Source organism: Anabrus simplex, chromosome 4 (assembly GCF_040414725.1).
Source record: "Anabrus simplex isolate iqAnaSimp1 chromosome 4, ASM4041472v1, whole genome shotgun sequence".
NCBI classification, from domain to species: domain Eukaryota; kingdom Metazoa; phylum Arthropoda; class Insecta; order Orthoptera; family Tettigoniidae; genus Anabrus; species Anabrus simplex.
Window position 1 is genome coordinate 74533228 of NC_090268.1, and position 16042 is coordinate 74549269.

The following is a 16042-nucleotide window of genomic DNA, read 5'->3' on the forward strand; positions in this document are numbered from 1 at the left end:
GGTTACCACGAACCTACTACGCTGGCGTAGCAGGGGGAGAGGTGATACTCCCACGTGGCGCGTCCCAGGTGGCGGATAGGGGGGTCCTAACCGGCTTGCCGGCGGACTTGAGGGAAATAAAATACCTCTCGCGGACCAAACACACACCCCCTGTGGGTGGGGGAGGCTGACGAATAATACACCCACGGTATCCCCTGCCTGTCGTGCGAGGCGACTAAAAGGGGCGACCAAGGGATGAATGAATTAGAACCATGCAACTACTTTTGATTCGTACCATCATGCGGGGAACACCATGGGTTGCATGTACTTGCGAGTAGTATCACTAATATGGTACGAAATATGTTTGTGATTCGTTGCAGTAAAAAGCCTGGCCTGGTGGATTCCAGTACCCGTGCGTTGTACCCATGTGGGCAACACCGCGGGTCTGGGCGTAGCCTGTGAGTTGTACCACTATATGAGCGACACCGTGGGTCTGCGTTGCCTGTGATTAGTACTCACTATGTGCGGAACACCACGGGGCCCTTGGGACCGGCACCCGTGACTAGTACCCTAGGTGAGGAAACTCATCGGTTTGCGTAGGCTGTAAGTGACGCCATTGTGTGCGAAACACCATATGTCTGCGTTACCTGTACGAAGTACAATACTTGTGAGTAGTACCATCTTTTGTGGAACACCGTGAGTCTTCGCTACTTCTGATTAATACCCCAACATGACACGTACCATGGTTCTATTTTACTCGCGACATGTACCATTCTGTGGGGCCTTAGACGTGGATTTTGCACCCCCTTTAGACACCAAGCATCATTGTGCTTTATAAGTGGTACCTTGGTCGGTAATACTGTTATTTTCGTTCTCTATTGAATCCGATCCACTGGTTTTTGTTTTTGTTTGTTTTGTGTTTTGTTGGGTTCCTGTCCATCCATTCATTCTTCATGACATTTTTTATTTTTATTTTGGTCAGTGGATGCCTTTGTAATTTTTGTTCTTTCATTTCGTACCATTAGGTGCCGATGACCTTCGCTGTTAGGCCCCTTAAAACAACAAGCATCATCATCATCATCAATAATAATGGTTAAACCACGGAAATTCATCTTCTGAGCCGTCAAGGGTGAAATTGTTATTATTATTATTATTATTATTATTATTATTATTATTATTATTATTATTATTACGCCCCACTAACTACTATTTGACGGTTTTCGAAGGGGCCGAGGTGCCGGAATTTTGTCCAGCAGGAGTTCTTTTACGTGCCAGTAAATCTACCGACACAAGGACTTACAAATACCGCCTGGCTGAACCAGGATCGAACCTACCAATTTCGGGTCAGAAGGCCTGACTGAGGCACTCAGCGTGGCATTATTATTATTATTATTATTATTATTATTATTATTATTATTATTATTATTATTATTATTATTATTATTATTATTATTGCCAGTTCCGTGGTCTAGGGATAGTGAACTTGCCTCTTACCAGTGGCCCAGAGATCGATTCACGGCCAGATCACGGGTTTTTACCTGGATTTGAGGGTTGGTTCGGTATCCACTCAGCCTACACGAGAACAATTCAGGAGCTATTTGACGGTGGGATCGCGGCCTTGGTCCAGAAAGTTGAGAGGGGAGGCCGGGAGGATTCTTTGCACTGACCATGCGTATCTCGTAATCTGCAGGCCATCAGGTTGAGCAGCAGTCGGTTGGTAGGCAAAGACTCTTTAGGGATGTAGTGCCATGGAGGTTGTTCACTGTATCATATTATAGTTATTAGTTTCCTAACGTAGTTCGTTAAGGTTTTCGCCATCCTTCGTCATGGTTCTTGGAACGAATCCGGAAGGGACTCGGCTCAGCAGAGTTACTGCCAAGTTAAAGAATCTCGATTCGGGCTCTCTAGCGTCTGTTAAAATCTGTGTCAATTGAAATGGCGTAAATTATTTATTTATTTATTTATTTATTTATTTATTTATTTATTTATTTATTTATTTATTTATTTATTTATTTATTCTTTCTTTCTTAATCTGCTTACCCTCCAGGGTTGATTTTCCCCTCGGACTCAGCGAGAGATCCCACCTCTACGCCTCAAGGGCAGTGTCCTGGAGCTTCAGACTCTGGGTTGGGGGTTACAACTGGGGAGGATGGCCAGTACCTCGCCCAGGCGGCCTCACCTGCTATGCTGAACAGTGGCCTTGCGGGGGGATGGGGAAGATTGGAAGAGATAGACAAGGAAGAGGGAAAGAAGCGGCCGTGGTCTTAAGTTAGGTACCATCCCGGCTTTTGCCTGGAGGAGAAGTGGGAAACCACAGAAAACCACTTCCAGGATGGCTGAGGTGGGAATCGAACCCACCGCTACTCAATTGACCTCCCGAGGCTGAGTGGACCCCGTTCCAGCCCTCGTACCACTTTTCAAATTTCGTGGTAGAGCCGGGAATCGAACCCGGGCCTCCGTGGGTGGCAGCTAATCACGCTAACCACTACACCACAGAGGCGGACTATTTATTTATTATCACTGTAATTATTTATTAAGGTGGAGCTAGCGAGTTCGCTTCCTGCTAGTCCTGTGATATTTCAAGGTGTTCAGATACGCCAGTCTCGTCTCGGCCGATTTACTAGTACGTAAAAGAATCCTTGCGCGACGAAATTTCGGCACCTCGGCATCTCAGTAAAACTTAAATATTAGTTAGTGGGACGTAAAACCAATATCATTACTATTAATTATACCGGTAGCAAAATCTGATATACAGGCACGAACCATGTTCTTTTCCATACAATCCGCTGGTCCTTACGACCTTGAAGTATTCTCCCTTCGTAAACGCAGAACACCGTTAAAGGAAGTGAAGATTCAAAAAACATGATGTTCAGCAACAGTACCCAGGAAACTGTTCTGAAAAATAATGAATATCGTTGATCAAAATTACATAATGTGGTATCTTCAGGGGAAATGTCCGCTATTCCTAAGAGTTTAAATAACCAATTCCTCCACAAACTAGGCTTCACAGTTTCTATATAGATTTATACGAGAATTTCCATATACGTCAGTTTTGCAATCAAATAATAAATATTATTATTATTATTATTATTATTATTATTATTATTATTATTATCAGCATTATTATTGGAATGAGCCTCCGTGTGTCAGGCGGCAGTGCGGCGAACTCTCACTGCTGAGTTCAGTGGTTCAACCTTGGTCACTCCATGTGAGATTTGTGCTGGACAAAGCGGAGGTGGAACAGGTTTTTCTCCGGGTACTCCGGTTTTCCCTGTCATCTTTCATTCCAACAACATTCTCCAGTATCATTTCATCTGTCAGTGATCAATCACTGCCGCAGAGGAGTGCGACAGGCTTCGGTAGATGGCACAATTCCTTTCCTCGCCGCTAGATGGGGCTTCATTCATTTCATTCATGACCCGGTCAAATGACTGGAAACAGGCTGTGGATTTTTTCATTATTGGAATCCTTGCGATGAATAAAGATTTCGCTGAAAACGTAACGCCCCTTCCCGTGTTGCGTGACATTTATGTAATTCTTGTGTTAGACCTACTTATGCCGAACTCCCATACCATTTTTTCCGTCCGATCTCCTTTTATCGACTGTTTTGTTTTCCGACCGTATTAGCTTCGACAGACAGAGACTCGTTACGTTTCCGCCTTTTACAAGCAATTTCTCTCATTATCCTGTATCCTCATTATTCAGGGATCAGATATATTTATTTATATTATATAACCCCCCCCAAACCCAAACCCCATGGCACTACAGCCCTTGAAGGGCCTTGGGCTACCAAGCGACCGCTGCTCAGCCCGAAGGCCTGCAGATTACGAGGTGTCGTGTGGTCAGCACGACGAATCCTGTCGGCCGTTATTCTTGGCTTTCTAGACCGGGGCCGCTACCTCACCGTCAGATAGCTCCTCACTTCTAATCACGTAGGCTGAGCGGACCTCGAACCAGCCCTCAGGTCCAGGTAAAAATCCCTGACCTGGCCGGGAATCGAACCCGGGGCCTCCGGGTAAGAGGCAGGCACGCTACCCCTACACCACGGGGCTGGCATTTATATTATATACTGTAGATATAGGCCTATACATATATATTTTACAACGTTACGCCCATCTGTGGAGCGCGATAGAACTAATTTAGCTGGTGTTGATTTTTCTTCTCCATGAATCTCTTCACCTGGGTACTGAACATTTTCCTCCGTTATTTAGTCCATGTTTTATTGATCCTGATATTCATTTTCTCATCAAGATTAATTTTGTTGACTGCTTTAAAAAAAACTGGAATCGATCTTGAATAATTACCTGTGGGGTTCCAATTTTCTGAAGGTCTTTTTCGATCTCATTAAGTCAGTGGTTCTTGACTTTCATTGAGAGAGCAAGGCTGTGACTCTTTTTTGCGAGCCTGCCATTGTGCATTCTGAGAATGTGGCCATAAAACTTTAATTGCCTTTTCCTGATGGTGTCGGTGAACATGTCAGAATGCTGATCAAGCTCCTGAGACTTCAGTTTCATCCAGATTCCCTCTGAGTAGACTGGACCAAAGATTTTCCTCAGTATTTTTCTCTCCTGGCTCTCTATGTTTTTAACAAGTGATCTGCCTCCAATGCTCAATGTGTCCGAGACGTATAGCGCTTCAGGTTTGGTTCCTGGATATTGATTTTGTTATATATGGTCCAGGTGAGTCTACAGGCCTTCTGTAATTTTGAGATTATTATTATTATTATTATTATTATTATTATTATTATTATTATTATTATTATTATTATTATTATTATTATTATTAATCATATTAGGCTGATTGTATCGGTGTTTTGCCTCTTGAAACATCACCACCTACCAGAAGTAGGCTAATACTGATGACACTAATTTAGAGTAAAAATTTCACTATTCATCAAAACTACAAGACTTGCATTTCGTCTACTTCTCCTGATAATTATTAACGAACTAGTTGATCCAAAAGTTGTTACCAGTGGCAGCTTGTGAGTTTTGAGACTGGGGATTCAATGAGAACCTTCATGTATCATAATATTTTGGGCAAATGAAACCGGCTATTCCGGGTTTGGTCCAGCCGCTCTCTCTCCCCTTAACAAAAATCAAATATGGAAAGCAGTAGGCCTACAGTATATTTCCTATGCTACAACCCACAGTCGTTGCCTTTCTCTCATATAATAATCTAAAACCTCGTGTCTCCAGGAATCCGAAGTATCGAGAAAGGTCAAAATACCACGAACCTGCTACGCAGGCGTAGCAGGGGGAGAGGTGATACTCCCACGTGGCGCGTCCCAAGTGGCGGATAGGGGGGTCCTAACCGGCTTGCCGGCGGACTTGAGGGAAATAAAATACCTCTCGCGGACCAAACACACTACCCCCTGCGGGTGGGGGACGCACATGTAGAATACACCCGCGGTATCCCCCGCCTGTCGTAAGAGATAACTACAAGGGGCGACCAAGGGATGATTGAATTAGAACCATGAAACTACTCTTGATTCGTACCATCATGCGGGGAACACCATGGGTTGCCTGTACTTGCGAGTAGTACCACTAAATTGGTACGAAATAGGTTTGTGATTACTTGCAGTAAAGAGGCTGGCCTGGTGGATTCCAGTGCCCGTGCGTTGTACCCATGTGGTCAACACCGCGGGTCTGGGCGTAGCTTGTGAGTTGTACCGCTATATGAGCGGCACCCTGGGTCAACGTTGCCTGTGATTGGTACCCACTATGTGAGGAACACCACGGGAATACCGGCGCCCATGACTAGTACACCTAGGTGAGGAACCTTACCGTTTGCGTTGGCTATGAGTGGCGCCATTGTGTGAGAAACACCATAGGTCTGCGTTCCCTGTACGAATTGCAATACTTGTGAGTAGTACCATCTTGTCTGGACCACCGTGAGTCTTCGCTACTTTCGATCAGTACCCCAAAATGACATATATCATGGTTCTACTTTACTCGCGACATGTACCATTCTGTGGGACCTTAGACGTGAATTTAGCACCCCTTCAGACATCAAGCATCATTGTGCTTTATAAATGGTCCCTTGGTCAGTAATACTCTAATTAACTACGTTCTTTTTGAGTCTGATCGACTGTTTTGTTTTGTTTGTTTGAATTTTTTGTTATTTCATTTCGTACCATTAGGGGCCGATGACCTCGATGTTAGGCCCCTTTAAACACTAAAAAAAACCGTCAAAATACTGATTGAATGTAATTTATCGGTAATAAGAAGAAACACAATAAATGTCATTATTAATGCAGATCGAAAACTCTTATTCGCGTGAAAATAATTAAAAACTGAAAATTATTTAACTTAATAGAAAATGTACATACGATGTAGTGGCATTGATTTATTGTTAGACCGAGCGAGTTGGCCGTGCGGTTAGGGTCGTATAGCTGTGAACTTACATTCGGGAAATGATGATTCGAATCCCACCGTCGTCAACCCTGAAGATGGTTTCAGGTGGTTTCCCATTTTCACACCAGGAAAATGCCGAGACTGTACCTTAATTAAGGCCGCTTCCTTTCCATTGGCCCTTGCCAATCCTTACGTCCCCGAAAACCTTCGATGTGTTAGTGCGACGTTAAACCACCAGCAAAAAACAGAAAGAATAAAAATAATTGTCAGGTCATTTGGAGATACAAGATTTTGTAACTTCATGTCGAAGTTGTTGTGTGTCCTTCGCGATCTCAGCTCTGCGCCTGATAGCTCCGCAACACGCCGCAGTCCGGATCTTTCCAGACTCTACGAGGTGACTGCAGTGCGCTTGCTTGTGACGTCAGCCATCGCTATAAAAGGAGCAGCATACCGCTACTTCCCAGGACTCCCTAGTGTCCAACGCCAGATTACACTGCAAGTCGAACACGGAGGCTATCCCTCTTAAACATGTGTATTGAACAGGTGGACTGAATTCTGGTTGTGAGGTTTCACCTCTAGACACTGCCTCACCCCCCGCTTCCTGTAACCACGTCGAGCCCCGATGTCAGTATTCTACTCATCCCACAGTCCTCACTTATGCTCCGACATCAACATTAATATTCTACCAATTGTGAATATGTATGTCAGCTCCTGACAAGCCTACGGCAATTACTAACATTCTGTTAGTACGAACTTTCATTGCAAGTTACACTAGTAATTCTACAGTACAAGGCAGATAGTTTTCGACTATCTTGAACTCTATCTTATTTGACAGACTATCTCCGCAAGATAGATTCGTATGTATTTAGAACTCTCATGTGTATAAAGTGTATATTTCAACAGACCCTCAGTCTACTGCTAATATCATCATCAATTGCGTTCAAGTTCATCCAGCTTCAAGAAAAGTTTAGGTATATTTATGTACATATTGTGTAAAAACTTATTGAAGCAATAAATTTATGTTGTGTTTTTGTATACCGATTCCTTGTATACAACAGAAGTCATAAATTTAAGAGATGTTTTGCTGTTATTTGAATCATCAGCTAACAGACTCGTTTGCTGCAGTTCTCCATGCCACCCTATTTTGTGCTGACCTTTTCATTTCTACGAAACTCCTGCATCCTACATCTGCTCTAATGTGCTTGTCATATTCATAACTTGGTCTACCCCTACCGTTCTTACCCCCTACACTTCCCTCAAAAAGCAACTGAACTTAACAAGTCCTGGGTGTATTAAGATGTGTCATATCATTCCTTCTTCTCATCAAATTTAGCTCAATCTATCTTCTGTCACCAATTCGATTCAGTATCTCTTCATTCGTGATTCGACCTACCCATCTCGCCTTCAGAATTCTTCTGTAACTCCACATTTCTAAAGCTTCTATTCTCTTCTTCTCTGTTCTAGTTATCGTCCATGTTTCACTTCCATGCAATGCCATTCTCCAGGCGAAAGTCTTCAAAAACACCTTTCTGACTCCTATATCAGGGTTCGAAGTGAGCAAATTTCTTTTCTTAAGAAAGACCTTCCTTCCTTGTGTGGAAATTAGTTATTTTACTACCCTAGTAACAATATTCATCTTCTTCCTTTAAGACTTAATTTCCTAATTTAATATTACCTGTATCACATGACTTCGTTTGTATTAATACATTACAACTTCAAAACCTGATAAATCCAATTACCGAGCTCGATAGCTGCAGTCGCTTAATTGCGGCCAGTATCCAGTATTCGGGAGATAGTAGGTTCGAACCCCACTATCGGCAGCCCTGAAAATGGTTTTCCGTGGTTTCTCATTTTCACACAAGGCAAATGCTGGGGCTGAACCTTAATTAAGGCCACGGCCGCTTCCTTCCCACTCCTAGCCATTTCCTGTCCAATCGTCGCCATGAGACCTATCTGTGTCGGTGCGACGTAAAGCAACTGGCAAAAAAAAAAAAAAAAAAAAAAATCCAATTTACGAGGTTTGTAAATAGAAATATGTGCATTAAGGTTCTATAGACATGTGTGTTTTATTCAGTACACGAAAAACCTCGATTTCTATGGTCGCTGGAGTTTCGAGGTTTTGGAGTAACAGCAACGATATACTACTTTTGAATGCACGCGTTTAGGCCTACTCTTTCCCGAAAACAGACTACATTTGCGTTAGAAAAAATGGCGTTTTATCTGATCCATCTGTTTTAATTTGCATCGATCCTCCAGTGAAAGTTTAGTAAAAAGTTAGTCTCCATAAGAAACTTCTACAGTTATTATTATTATTATTATTATTATTATTATTATTATTATTATTATTATTATTATTATTATTATACATCCCGAGTTATATATTTAAAAATAATTGTATTACAATAAATGACTACTCTCTCCCCAGTTTCGGCTCAACCGGAACTAGGGGATGGAACTAGTCTATTCCATAGCCCGAGCCTGTGCACTGTACCACTCCGTATCATTCCATACCAAAGGGCGCGTGCACTTAAGTAAGTCGTATGATTACATGCATACATACATACATTATCATTATAGACTGTTATGCCTTTCAGCGTTCAGTCTGCAAGCCTCTGTGAATTTACTAAACGTCGCCACAATCCTCGATTTGCAACTAGTGTCGTGGCCTCATTTAGTTCTATACCTCTTATCTTTAAATCGTTAGAAACCGAGTCTAACCATCGTCGTCTTGGTCTCCCTCTACTTCTCTTACCCTCCATAGTAGAGTCACCAGGCGAGTTGGCCGTGCGCGTAGAGGCGCGTGGCTGTGAGCTTGCATCCGGGAGATAGTAGGTTCGAATCCCACTATCGGCAGCCCTGAAAATGGTTTTCCGTGGTTTCCCATTTTCACTCCAGGCAAATGCTGGGGCTGTACCTTAATTAAGGCCACGGCCGCTTCCATCCAACTCCTAGGCCTTTCCTATCCCATCGTCGCCATAAGACCTATGTGTGTCGGTGCGAAGTAAAGCCCCTAGCATAGCAGAGTCCATTATTCTCCTAGGTAACCTATCCTCCTCCATTCGCCTCACATGATCCCACCACCGAAGCCGGTTTATGCGTACAGCTTCATCCATCGAGTTCATTCCTAAATTAGCCTTTATCTCCTCATTCCGAGTATCTCCTGCCATTGTTCCCACCTGTTTGTACCAGCAATCATTCTTGCTACTTTCATGTCTGTTACTTCTAACTTATGAATAAGATATCCTGAGTCCACCCAGCTTTCACTCCCGTAAAGCAAAGTAGGTCTGAAAACAGACCGATGTAAAGGTAGTTTCGTCTGGGAGCTGACTTCCTTCTTACAGAATACTGCTGATCGCAACTGCGAGCTCACTGCATTAGCTTTACTACACCTTGATTCAATCTCACTTACTATATTACCATCCTGGGAGAACACACAATCTAAATACTTGAAATTATCGACCTGTTCTAGCTTTGTATCACCAATTTGACATTCAATTCTGTTGAATTTCTTACCTACTGACATCAATTTAGTCTTCGAGAGGCTAATTTTCATACCATACTCATTGCACCTATTTTCAAGTTCCAAGATATTAGACTGCAGGCTTTCGGCACAGTCTGCCATTAAGACCAAGTCGTCAGCATAGGCCAGACTGCTTACTACATTTCCACCTAACTGAATCCCTCCCTGCCATTTTATACCTTTCAGCAGATGATCCATGTAAACTACGAACAGCAAAGGTGAAAGTTTACAGCCTTGTCTAACTCCTGTAAGTACCCTGAAGTACGTATGATTACGTGCGACTATAATTTTTGAACTTTAATTCTGGGAAAAGTTATGATGGCACGTTCAGTCTATTCGTATTCCTCTTTCCTATGATACTAACCACTGTGGTGTTTCAACTTTTCGAAATTTCATACGCCATTCAATTTCTGCCGTAATTGACCTAAGTATACCGCAATGGATTGATTATGCGGGGCGTAGCATTTTCTATTCAGTGATATGAGCCATAGGTCAGAATTTCCATTCAAAAGTCGATATACAGTAAAATAAGAAATTCTCAAATTTTCGGCCCCTGCAGAACTCTTTTTCCTAAGGATCAAAGGTCTCTCTTAGAGAGAGCTCGCCGATTATAACTTTATGAGGCGTCGGAGTTGATATTTATGCGGTCCAATAGCCATTTTTTCAAAGAAATAATTATTTCATGTTATTTGTTTTAACGTTCCACTAACTACTTGTACTGTTTTAGGAGACGCGGAGGTGCCAGAATTTTGCCCCGCGGGAGCTCTTTTATGATGTTGGGCTGACGCATTTCAGCATCTTCGTATACCACCGGACTGAACCAGGATCGAACCTGCAAACTTGGGCTCAAAAAGTCAGTACCTCAACTGACTGAGCCACTCAGTCCAGCTTTTCAAACAAAATATTAACTTCAAAATTCGGGCCCTTCCCTTGCCGTGTTATCCTTTCGAGATTCGGAACATCTTATAACGTAAATATGAGGTGACAAACGCTGTATCTTACCTTCGAAAGTTTTTTGGTTTCGGAGTTAGGATATTCATTGCAAACTAAATCATATACGTAAAAATCGTCACCCTTTCTAAAGCCACCCCTGGCCCCACGTATTTAACTAAAAGCCCACAAGGGTGTCATATTTTCTCTTATGTCTCACATTGTCAATCAAACGGTCAATCATTCGGATCGGATCTTTAGTTCCGGATCTAAAAACCCGAATGTGAACACGTGACTTTGTTACGCTAAGGTTCGAATGCACTAGATATAGCCTGATTAGGCCTATGTAGATGAGACGAAAAACTCTTTTTATATTTATTCGAAGGGTTCAAGAGCACATGTTACTCACGCCTCTTCTCGAATAATCAGTATCGATGATGATGTTTGTTGTTTAAAGGGGCCTAATGGCACGGGGTACAACGAAATGGAACGATAATTAAAATTTATCCACTGACTAAAATATAAAATGAATCGTGACAAAATGACCATGAATCCGTAGATCCAGTTCACAATGCCTTTCTTTCTGAGATGATACTTTTTATAAAAAGGCGTCCAAAATCCAGGTCACCGGCCCATTATTCACTGATAAAGCAAAGCAATGGTATTTCTCCTATAGTGGTAGTAATCACAGGTAATGTAGACCCATGGCATGTCACACATAATGGTACCGCTCACAGGCAACGCAGACCCATGGTGTTCCTCACATAGTGGTACTAATCACAGGCTACGCAGATCCACGGTTTTTCCTCACATAGTGGTACTAATCACAAGCTACGCAGATCCACGGTTTTTCCTCACATAGTGGTACTAATCACAGGCTACGTAGTGCCACGGTGTTCCTCACATAGTGGTACTAATCACAGGCTACGCAGACCCACGGTGTTCCTCACATAGTGGTACTAATCACAGGCTACGCAGACCCACGGTGTTCCTCACATAGTGGTACTAATCACAGGCTACGCAGACCAACGATGTTCCTCACATAGTGGTACTAATCACAGGCTACGCAGACCCACGGTGTTCCTCACATAGTGGTACTAATCACAGGTAATGTAGACCCATGGCATGTCACACACAATGGTACCGCTCACAGGCAACGCAGACCCATGGTGTTCCTCACATAGTGGTACTAATCACAGGCTACGCAGACCCACGGTGTTCCTCACATAGTGGTACTAATCACAGGTAATGTAGACCCATGGTATGTCACACATAATGGTACCGCTCACAGGCAACGCAGACCCATGGTGTTCCTCACATAGTGGTACTAATCACGGGCTACGCAGACCCACGGTGTTCCTCACATAGTGGTACTAATCACGGGCTACGCAGACCCACGGTGTTCCTCACATAGTGGTACTAATCACAGGCAACGCAGACCCATGGTGTTCCTCACATAGTGGTACTAATCACGGGCTACGCAGACCCACGGTGTTCCTCACATACTGGTACTAATCACAGGCTACGCAGACCCACGGCATTCCCCACATAGTGGTACTAATCACAGGTAATGTAGACCCATGGTGTTCGTCATATAGTGGTACTACTCACAGATAACATAGACCCATTCTGAACACAATGGAACTAACATATTCGAGCGCAGCGCTCGACACCTTCTCACCCTAAACACTTGTTTGTGCAGCTGAGCGCCTGCTCCCCTGCCTCGGTGGGATACATAGGATGGTACTAATCACAGGCGACGCCCAGAGCCGTCGCGTTCCTCACATAATGGTAGTGCTCCTAGGTAACGTAGACTCATGGTGTTCCTCACATAGTGGTACGAATCACAAGTAGTCACATGGTTCTAAATCCATCGCCCCTTGGTTGCCCCTTTTAGTGGCCTCTTACAATAGATAGGGGATACAGTGGGGATATTCTTCATTTGCGTCTTACACTCACATGGGGTAGTTCCGAAATTACAAGCCCGAATGTGAACACGTGGCTTTGTTACGCTAAGGTTCGAATGCACTAGATGTAGCCTGTTTTTATATACATTCTCACACAGAAACGAAAAACTGTAGTTATTCTTCTTCGAAGCGTTCAAGCACACATGTTACACATGCCTATTGTTGAATAATCAGTGCCATTTTAACAACGCTCAAACCCGTGGTGTTCCTCGTATGGTGGTACTAATCACAGGCTCGAACTGCAACCTCGGTAGGTCATTCAGCACAACTCGTTGCAGCCAGAAACCCTCGGACATGTGCTAGGATTTTGCCGGAAAACTGAATTAATGCGCAACCGTCGCCGCCACCATGTGAGAATGTCGATTGCTCAAGCCTTGAGACAGCGAGATTGGGAGGTACACGAGGAGGTTCACTGCATCTCTACCTATGACTCTATAGTTGAGACCTCGAGAGTTGGAGTCTGATATTTGAACGGCGAAAGGAGTAACTACAAAGTACGCTGCGTTGTCATAGTTACCTCCATCTATGGCATAGCATCCCTAAATACAGGCTGAGTGTAGGCCTAATGCAGTTCAACAAACTTTGACCCTTTCATAAGCTCGTGCGATTAATTCCAGTATTTAAAACAGAACATGTCAATGCCGATAAATATAAGATGTTTAATCACTAACAAAATCATCAGTTTCTGACAATAACCTCAACAAATGCATATGTTAAATACAGAATAGGACACTACCCGCATTGATAGTTTTATTTTTTATATATTATATATTATAGGGCCTGCCTGGCTGAGGCGGTAAAGGCGTGCTCGGTTCGCCCGGAAGGACGCGGGTTCGTATCCCCGTCAGGAAGTCGCAAAATTTAAGAAACGAGATTTCCACCTCCGGAGGTGTATATGGCCCTGAGGTTCACTCAGCCTACACCAAAATGAGTACCAGGTTAATTCCTGGGGGCAAAGGCGGCCGGGCGTAGAGCTAACCACTCTACCCCATCACGTGACGCGGTTAAACAATGGTGGAAGCCTTTACCTTCCACTCCTCTAAGGACCTTCATGGCCTGTCCGCAGGTGTCTTTGTCTTTTTTATACAGGGTGTTAGGTGTATACGTGCAGATATTAAGCTAGTCGGCTAAGAAAAATACATCTCATAATATATGCTATGTACTTTTTACCTTGTCCTATTAGTTTGCCCATAACTGAGCCAAATATTTCAGGACCTAATGTGTTTTGAACGGCCGTAGCAGGATACGCCGGTGATGTCATTCTGTCCACGCGTAGCGGAAGTACAGTAGCCGAGTATAGAGCTTGTTGAACCTGTTTCTTATCGCAGGCCAACACATGTTGTTGTGCACTTCCCCTAAAGGCTTGGCAAGTAGAAGAGGATGACTCACGTGCCAGGTCACTTGCTGTACTCGAAAACCGGTGTAGGGTACTCTGTGTGAAAAGTACACAGAATCCTTACAGTGACGTCGAAGATCCGTACAAGCACATACGTGCGAATCAAGTGTTGTGTATTTGTGTGCGATTTTTAAACGTCAATGGCATTACTCAGTGATCCAAGCTGACAAAATGAAAGGAAATGGTTAATAAGTAAATGAAATATGGGCGCAACATTTCTGTGCTGTTATTGCGACAGTCTACGATGAATTTCTGACAATAGACAATGCGGGTTGTCGATGCTTATTCATAAACTTTTTAGGTCATTGAAAGGACGGTGGACACTGAAAGAAAAGGCTATAAGTATTCAGTGAAATTGTTATTAATGAGACAAATTTCAAAAACCGTAGTTGCATCCATCGTGAACATTGCTCGAAGGAAAAAGACCTACTGTGGAATTGCCGCCGGGCATTTCTAATAGAAGGCTTATTCTTCTTTTTCCTAATCTGTTTACCCTCCAGGGTTGGTTTTTCATGGGACTCAGCAAGGGATCCCACCTCTACCGCCTCAAGGGTAGTGTCCTGGAGCGTGAGACATTGGATCGGGGATACAACTGGGGAGAATGACCAGTACCTCACCCAGGCGGCCTCACCTGCTATGCTGAACAGGGGCCTTGCGGGGGTATGGGAAGATTGGAAAGGATAGACAAGGAAGAGGGAAGGAAGCGGCCGTGGCCTTAAGTTAGGTACCATCCCGGCATTTGCCTGGAGAAGGGGGGAACTACGGGAAACAACTTTCAGGATGGCTGAGGTGGGAATCGGACCACCTCTACTCATTTCACCTCCCGGGGCTAAGTGGACCCCGTTCCAGCCCTCGTACCACTTTTCAAATTTCTTGTCAGAGCTGGAAATCGAACCCGAGCTTCGGGGGTGGCAGCTAATCACACTAACCACTGCACCACAGAGGCGGACGGAAGGCTTATTACTGAACAGCAAGTACCGATAGGTAAAATGATGACTGTAATGGACCCGTTTAATTAGAACTTCCGTAAAAATAATATTACTACTACTACTACTACTACTACTACTACTACTAATAATAATAATAATAATAATAATAATAATAATAATAATAATAATAATAATAATAATATCTTTACGTTCCAGTAACTAATTTTCACGGTTTTCGGAGACGCTGAAATGCCAGAATTTTTTTATCGCAGTATCTTTTAATGCAAATAAATCTACAGACACGAGACTGACGTATTTGAGCACCTTCAAATACCACCGGACTGAGCCAAGACCAAGCCTCCCAAGTTGGGTTCAGAAGGCCAGCACTTTACGCAGTGCTGCACCAATCATCTTGCCGGGCTGAGTGGCTCAGACGGTTGAGGCACTGGCCTTCTGAGTCCAGACTTGAGAAGGTGCTCAAATACGTCAGCCGTGTGTCAGTAGATTTACTGGTACGTGAAGAACTCCTATGGTACTAAATTCCTGCAAATCCGCGTCTCCGAAAACCGTAAAAAGTAGTTAGTGGGACGTAAAGCCAATGACATTATTATCATCATCTTACCTGCACAGTTCATAGGGGTATCTTACCTGGAGTTCCTCATAGGTACGTTATTAGAGCTTTCAGAGGACGCTCCGTTTCGACTACGCCGAAACATGTGGTTTTTACACGATGGTCCACCACCTGATATAAGCCGCTTACTGCGTGATCATTTGGATCAGTCCTTTGGTCTATGGCGAATAGTACTACATGGACCCATCAAATGGCCCGCCAGATCTCCAATGGATATTACGGAAGACTGGATTCGGAGAAGTGATTTTCTTTTGTTAGTTGCTTTACGTCCCACCAACACAGAGAGGTCTTATGGCGACAATCGGACAAGAAAGGCCTAGGAATGGTAAGAAAGTGG